Source organism: Gorilla gorilla, chromosome 2, assembly GCF_029281585.2.
Source record: "Gorilla gorilla gorilla isolate KB3781 chromosome 2, NHGRI_mGorGor1-v2.1_pri, whole genome shotgun sequence".
NCBI lineage: Eukaryota > Metazoa > Chordata > Mammalia > Primates > Hominidae > Gorilla > Gorilla gorilla.
This window is the reverse complement of record NC_086017.1, coordinates 63,717,111-63,724,493: the sequence shown is the minus strand read 5'-3', so window position 1 is coordinate 63,724,493 and position 7,383 is coordinate 63,717,111. Positions and strand designations below refer to the sequence as shown.

The 7,383-nt window shown below is 51.1% G+C and overlaps 1 protein-coding gene across 7 annotated transcripts in view; it reads left to right on the top strand.

Annotated features, from left to right (window-relative positions):
* Nucleotides 1-580: 580 nt before the first annotated feature.
* CHDH (choline dehydrogenase) overlaps nucleotides 581-7,383 on the top strand; it is a 32,019-nt gene continuing 25,216 nt past the window's right edge. For 2 of the 7 annotated variants that reach the window (XM_019024054.4, XM_019024051.4), the window contains exons 1-2: nucleotides 581-717; nucleotides 5,530-5,600. The gene's annotated coding sequence lies outside the window, so the exon portion shown is untranslated. Of the gene's footprint in view, nucleotides 718-1,192; nucleotides 1,825-4,452; nucleotides 4,654-5,529; nucleotides 5,601-6,914; nucleotides 6,967-7,383 lie in introns of those variants that run through there. The other 5 variants (XM_019024053.4, XM_019024052.4, XM_055382677.2 and 2 more) reach the window with 5 other exon arrangements.

Below are 7,383 nucleotides of genomic sequence, written 5' to 3'. Positions count from 1 at the left end.
CGGGGCCGCCCCTTCTCGGCTCCGCCTCTCGCAGCGCGGACCCATTCCCGCCACCCGGACAGAGGGCGGGCCCGCTGGCCCCCTCCCAGGCTGGGGCAGGTCGCAGCGCCCTCGCCTGCTGGGGCTCCGAGGGATGGGCCGTGTCCGAGCGCGGACGGAGCACGGGCCGCCGCGGCGCGCGCCTACCCCCGCGCACACGTGCGTGCAGTGAGCCAGGTGCACCCGCTGCACCCGCTGCACCCGCCCTCGGGCTTCGCGCGCCTCCGCCGGAGCCCAGCTAGCCTCGCGGCTCCGGGGCCGACCGGGTTGGAACTGCTGCGTCCCCCTTCAGCACGCAGAGAGCGCGCGGGGCGCCGGCGCCGCCGGTTAAAGTGCCGCGGGGCAGGGGCCGGGCCGCGGCCACCCGCTCCTCCCGCTCCGGTCCCGACTGTCGGGCCCTCGGCCGAGGCGCCCCGGGTGAGTAGCCGCGGAGGCGCCCCGACCACCCCGCAGCAGCGCCGCCCGGCCGGAAGCCCGGAGAGGCCTGGGGGCCGGAGGTTTGGGGCCGGGCTGGACGCCGAGACCCGGGCCCGCTTTACACAATCGCCCCGCCGCGCGAAGCGAAACGGGTGGAACGCAGACTGCCGAAGCTCACTGACTCCTTTGAGGGAGCGAGTTCTTTCAGCTACGCGGGGTTAGAGCGGTAGGAGTGCCCGCTGCCCGACCCCAGGCTTTCTGGTAAGTGTCTGTTTCCACCAAGTGAGTTCGGACAGCAGCACCTGGGGCTCCCAAAGCGGAAGCCGTCAGCACTGGCGATTTGGAGCTGCGGTTCTCAAGTTTCCCTGGCCCGGGATCTCTAGCGCCGCCTCAAATGAGATCCAGACGGCAGGTCCGGGTCAGGCCCGGGATCTGCATTTAACGAGCCTCCACCCACGCCCCCGTAATTCGTGGGTGGGTGGCCCAGGGACCATCTTTTGAGACACAGTGGTTTGGGGGAAAGTTCACAAAAATCAGCTGGGCTAACAGTGGAGTCACAGAGGCTGGAACTGCTGCTTCAGCCCCCTCGGTTTGCAAACGACAGGGTTGTGGTGACCAACTCAGAGCCATTTAAACTTGTAGGCAGAATTAGCTTCATTCTACAGATGAGAAGACGGAGGCCTAGAGAGGGGTATGGAACTTAGGGGTGTGTTGTCAGCTGGTGAGAGGCTGTACTGAGTCAAGCAGCTGTTTTAGCTGAGGCCCTACTTGTGTGCCAGGCCTGGCCCACCTGCCAGCTTGATTAAGGCTTGCATGGACTGGGGATCAGCCAGGGGTTTGGGCTCTGGCATGCACACTTGTGGAGTTGCAGGTAGCATTTTCAGAGAATTGCTCTGGTTCCTGACCAAGGAACTCAGTTGAGGTTGTGGCCGCACCCCTGCCTGGAACTGGGCCACCCTGAGCCCCTCATTCCACCTCTCTGAGTTGCTTTGGGCCCTGTGGCCCTTGAGAACATTTTCAGCTCTAATAGTCATCTTCCTGTTCAGCAAATACCTGCTGGGTGCAAAGGTGAACCACACATGGGTGCTGGCTGATGGGTACTCCTGGAGTGAGGATGAGTGCAGTGAGAAGTATTTTCAAGGACACAAGTACCCGCCTTGCTGCGGAAGCCCAGATGAAAACAGCCTCGTCTGCAAGCTCAAGATTGTGAACTTTGTCCCGTGGTGCTGAGGAACAATGGTACAGGCTTAAATGGTCATCCATTTTTGGTTTTAGAAAGGCCACCTGGGTGGCTCTGCAGGGCAAATAGAGGGCTAGTCCCTCTGAGACGAGCGAGCAGGCAGCCATTCACTAACATGCGTTCATTCCGTGAGTATCTGATTCTGTGCTGTGGGCCAGGCTCTGGGCTGTGCTGGCTTTTCAGCTGTGTGCCAGGGCAGGCCCTGCTGTGAGCTTGGTGTTGTTCGGCACACAGGCTTTGAGACAACCAGGGTGCAGAGGTTAGGTCTGGAGACAGGGTTCATGAGTCAGATTTTCTCAGGGGCAGTGGAGAGGAGAGGAGGATAGAGCCCTGGGGAGGAGAGCTTGCCTGAGGAGGTGGGGAGGTCTAAGAGGGGCTGCAGCAGGAAAGCCCAGTAGTGAGGGAGGAGCTCATGGGGTCAGATGGGGCAGAGAGACCAAGGGCACTGAGGCTGGTTGGTGGCAGTCACAGGAAGCCCTGGCAAGAGGATAGGGGAGGGGGTTTTGTAAAAAGAGAAGGGCTGAGGTTCTTTCTCCAGAGGAAGAAGTGTCAGGTGAGGGTGGTCTGGAGGTGGCTGAGCTGTAAGAAGGAGGAGTACTCAGGCAGGGGCTGCCAGGCAGAGACCCAAGACCCAGGCCAAGTGGCTTTCCTGCTGTTCTGGGTTCAGAATGACACTGCCCTGGCCCCCTGGGGCTTAGGGATGGGATGATACCTGGTTCAGTTCCGTAGTTGGGGCTGTGGAGTGGAGGAGAGGGTGTGAAGGGCCCTGTAGCCGCAACTGGAGGTTGAGGTGGGCAAACAGGGTATGTCTGCCTGTCCCCTCGGGGGTTTTCCCCCCTAGCTCAGAAGGCCATGCCTCAAGTGGCCCTGCATGAGAGGTCCCAGGTGGCCTGCTGGAAGGCACACAATTTATTTGGCTGCCTAAGCCTGATAACTTTGTGGCTTTTTGAACTGGAGCTCTGGCAAGTCACTGCTCTTCTCAGAGCAGTTTCCTTTTCTGTAAAATGGCGTGGTGATAGGGGAGATGAAGTGATTTGAGTCTATGAGAGAAGCGACCTTTGGACATTTTCTGACCTTCTCCCTTCAGTCATAAATTCTGCTAGGTCTGGGTTTCTGAAAGAGCTACCAGACAGTGTGCCTTCCTGTCCGGGGGGCTTTGTAGGTGCTCATTAAATGCTTGAATGGATGAATAAATTAACACCTACCTTCCTCCAAGGCCAGTGCCTGAGCCTGCCCACCCAGGGGAGCTGGTTTGAACTTCCTCCTCTTTCTTCACAAGCAGAGCAAAGGTCAGGGCCTCTGCCAGAGCCTGGAAGATCACTGGGTCAAGTACCCATGGCCCTGACCCAGACCCTAGGGACAGGCTCTGTGCAGCCACAGCGTAGTGAGATGCCTGGCTTCCAGACCACCTGGTTCTGCGACTCATTCACCATCTGTTGGCCTTGAGTGAGGCTCTTAGTCTTTTGGAACCTCAGTTTCTCCATCTGTAACATGGGGCTGACATCAGTTCTGCCTCCCCAGCAGGCTGTTAGGAAACGCAGAAGAAACAGCAAAACAGCACATAGGAAAGCAAGTTGAAGGATTTAAGAGTGCTGTGTAAATTTAGGGGCAGGAGAGGCAGAACCAAAAAAAAAAAAAAAAAAGGGAAATTCCCTAGGACCCAAGAGTCACGGTAATCCCCAGATTCTGTCATTGTTATTCAGACCTTTGCTTCTTTGCCTGATCCATCCCTGGGAGAACAAGGCCATCAGGGTTGTTGACATGTCGTGCGGGTCCAGCCTCCACCCACACAGGTGGAATTTTCCACTTCGTTCTTTTGCAAATATTAATCAAGGCCCTGGCTGGTCAACAGTGGATTCATTGTCTCGTGAAGAGTGAGCCGTTTCTGGCACATACTGGCTGTCTCCCAGGGCCCCTGGTGGTGAGCCGGAGCTGGGAGAGGAACTGTTGGGAGCACTCCTGGCCTCGGTGCTCCCTCAACCCCATGTTCTGCTCCAGCTGGTTAAGCTTGGCAGGGTCAATTTTAATGCCTGCTTTGAGGGAAAGACCCTGAAGCCACACTGAGGGCTTGCACCCCACTGTTCCCAGCAGGGCTACAAAACACATTTTCTCTGCTCTAGTAGGAGGGGCTGGCCCAGGAAAGCCCGCAGACTCAGGCTAGGTGTTAACTCAGCGTTAATCCCACTCCTCCTGGTTCCTAGGAGAAACCCCTTGAGGTCACATACATGTGTTCTGTTCATGGCTGTGGTCCCTGTGCCTTGTCTCCCGGGTACTTGCGTTGATTTTTACATTGTTGTTATCACACTGGGGTCTCAAAGAAAGCCTCGGATGCAGAGGAGACAGGTACTGTTGTCGTTCTCTCAAAGCTCCATCTGTAAACAGGGGTGATGAAGTTAGCCTCATAGGGCTGCAGGGAGGACCACCCTGTCACCCTACGTTGGGCCCTATGTTGGGCACATGCAACAGGATCGGTGGTATATTTTTTGATCCATGATACTTGAATTTATTTGTTATTAATAATATTATGGGTTGTAGATGTAGCATCACATTCCACACTTTATGGAGGAAGAAACAAGATGAGTGAGGCTATGTAAGAAGAGGGAGGATGAAACTCAGGCCAGCTGTGAACTTGATAAAACCACTGTGTGGTTTGGTTTTAGCTTTGCGCTTTTCTTTTTTCTTTTTTTTTTTTTTTTGAGACAGAATATTGTTCTGTTGCCAAGGCTGGAGTGCAGTGGTGCAATCAGCTCACTGGGCTCAAGCAACCCTCCCAAGTAGCTGGGACTACAGGTGCACACCACCATGCCTGGCTAATTTCTTCTCTCTTTTTTTATTGTTTAGAAATGGGGTCTTGCTATGTTACTGAGGCTGATATTGAACTTCTGGCCTCAAGCAATCCTCCTGCCTTGGCCTCCCAAAGTGCTGGGATTACAGGCGTGAGCCACTGCGCCCAGCCTGTGAGTTTATTTTATAACTTTATATTTGTGATTTGTGTGTGTGTGTGTGTGTGTGTGTGTATCATAGTTAGAACAGTGATACCATTTTCAGGAGCACACTAGAAACCTAGGGCCATGGGTGCAGGTTGATGTCTTACACTAGTCCCAGCTCCTGATTAATTTCAGTACTTTAGTGATAGAGTGATTTCCAGTTGATACAAAGAAGCAGTCAGTTTTTCAAACACTCACCTTGCAATCTTAGGACCCTCTGCGGTTAAACCCACCCAGAAGTTTGAAGAGGAAACAGCAGTGGGCATGTGTGTGAAAATTGGCTGGCTAACCTTGGCTGGCCAAGGTGCTTTGACCAGCAGGGGCACCCAGCACACAACCTGGACCTTGCAGTGAGCTGTGAACCTGCCACTGCACTCCAGCCTGGGTGACAGAGGTGTCTGCTGGAAGTGGCTCTGCTTGTACTGGTGTGGAAGTGTGCCAATGAGCGCAGAAAATCAAACAGGCTTTGCAGCGCCTGTGATGTGTTTATAGGAAGTACTGGAGTCGGCACAGCAGACGGTGGGAAGGGAAGATTTGTCCTGGCATCTGTGGCCAACCTCGTAAGCTGATGGATTTGGGGTCTCCAGGGGTTCCATGTCTGGTCCATAACAGTGCTTCTCAAGCTCTCCATGGTGAAAGGCTAGATGACTGTTTTTAAAATTTTAATCTTTCATGGGCCAATTTTTAAAATATGATGAAAATTGTTATAATAAAATTGAAGATATATAAAAAAGATAAGCCCATTATCTGCTTATTAGACTCAACAGACATAGGTTGCTGTGTCAAATGATAAAACTGTAAAAGTTTCTACCCTCTGACTTTTGATTCTGTACTTATCTCTCTCAGACAATCACAAAGAGTGCGTAGGCCAGCCCCGGTCACAGAGTGCACCGTATCCTGTCACTTCTGGATGTGAGGTGGGTATTTTTTAACTGAGATTTCAAAAGGATGGGTTAAAAGTGTACTTGAAAAAGGAAGCTGGCAATGAGCATTTGCAGAACACCCCAAACTTCTGGGGAATCGTTGGAAATCCCTCGCTGTCGGCCAGGCCCTGTGCCACAGAGATGTTCCCACCTTTCTGCTTTCCTTCACTCCTCTGGTGGGATCTGAGATTTCAAACAAACAACAACTACAAAAATCCTTTTTATCATGGAAGATTTGAAACCTGTATAAAATTAGCCAGAAGAGATGATGGAGATGGGAATTTTGTGTTCTCTTCACATAACTTTGTTAGCATCACCTCGTGGGGGTCCTGTTTTGTATGTCCCCCTAATCCCTAGGGTGATTGTAAGCCAAATCCTAGATAACTTTTTTTTTTTTTTTTTTTGAGACAAGGTCTTTCTGTGTCATCCAGGCTGGAGTACAGTGGCAAGATCATAGCTCACGTAACCTTGAACTCCTGGGCTCAAGCAATCCTCCTATCTCAGCCTTCTAAGGAGCTGGGACTACAGGTGTCTGCTACCATGTCCAGCTAATAAAAAAATTTTTTTGTAGACATGGGGTTTCACAATGTTTCCCAAGCTGGTCTTGGACTCCTGGCCTCAAGCAGTCCTCCCACCTCCACCTCTGCCTCCCAAGGTGCTGAGATTACAGGTGTGAGCCACCCTTAAATATTTACCTTTAGAAACAGTTAGAAATAGTTGAATTATTCTCTTCTAGTTATTTTGAAATGTATAACAGATTGTTAACTACAGTCACCATACTGACCTGTCAAATACTAGATCTCATTTCTTCTATCTAACTGTATATTAGATAATTCTTCTATCTAACTGTCTATCTTTAACCCTCCATCCTCCCTTCCCTTCCTGAACTCTGATAACTACCCATCTACTCCCTATCTTCCTGAGATCCACTTTTTTAGCCTCCCCCCCATGGGTGAGAATGTGATTTTTGACTTTCTGTGCTTGGCTTATTTCACTTAACATAACGACCTCCATTTCCATCGGTGTTGCTGCAAATGACAGGAACTCATTCTTTGTGATGGTTGAATAGTACTCCATTGTGTATATGGATCACATTTTAAAAAAATCTATTTGTCCATTAATGGGTACTTAGGTTGATTCCATGTCTTGGCTATTGGGAATAGTGCTGCAGTAAACATGAGTGTGCAGATATCTCTTTGATATATTGACTTCCTTTCTTCTATATACCCAGCCCAGTAGTGGGATTGTTGGATTATATGATATTTCTATTTTTAGTGTTTTGAGGCATCTCCATATTGTTTTCCACAGTGGCTGTACTAATTTGCATTCCCACAAACGATGTACAAAGGTTCCTGAAAGGGTGAGTTTAAACAGCATAACTGCAGAATCATAGTCATGTCTGACAAATAATGATATCTTGACATCCTCACATACGCACTCAGTGTTCAAATGAGCAGGGTCCAGTGAAGAGCAGCACATTCTCATGGTTGGATCTTGTTCCTCTCACAGCCTGTAGGCTTCCCTTCCTCTCTCTCATCTCTCTCTCATTTATCCATTCTATACTTGGATTTATTGTTGAAGAACTGTGTGGGGTTTCCCTGCACTTGGATTCTGCTGATGATGGACCTTTGCAAGTTGCTCTGACCTTTGCGTTTCTTGTGAGTCGGTGGATTGATCTAGAAGTGTGATCAGATTCAGGTTTGAACTTTTGGGCAAGGATGTTTTATAGGTGGTATTGCATTCTCCCGTTCAGACCCCTGCCTGGACTATACAGAGA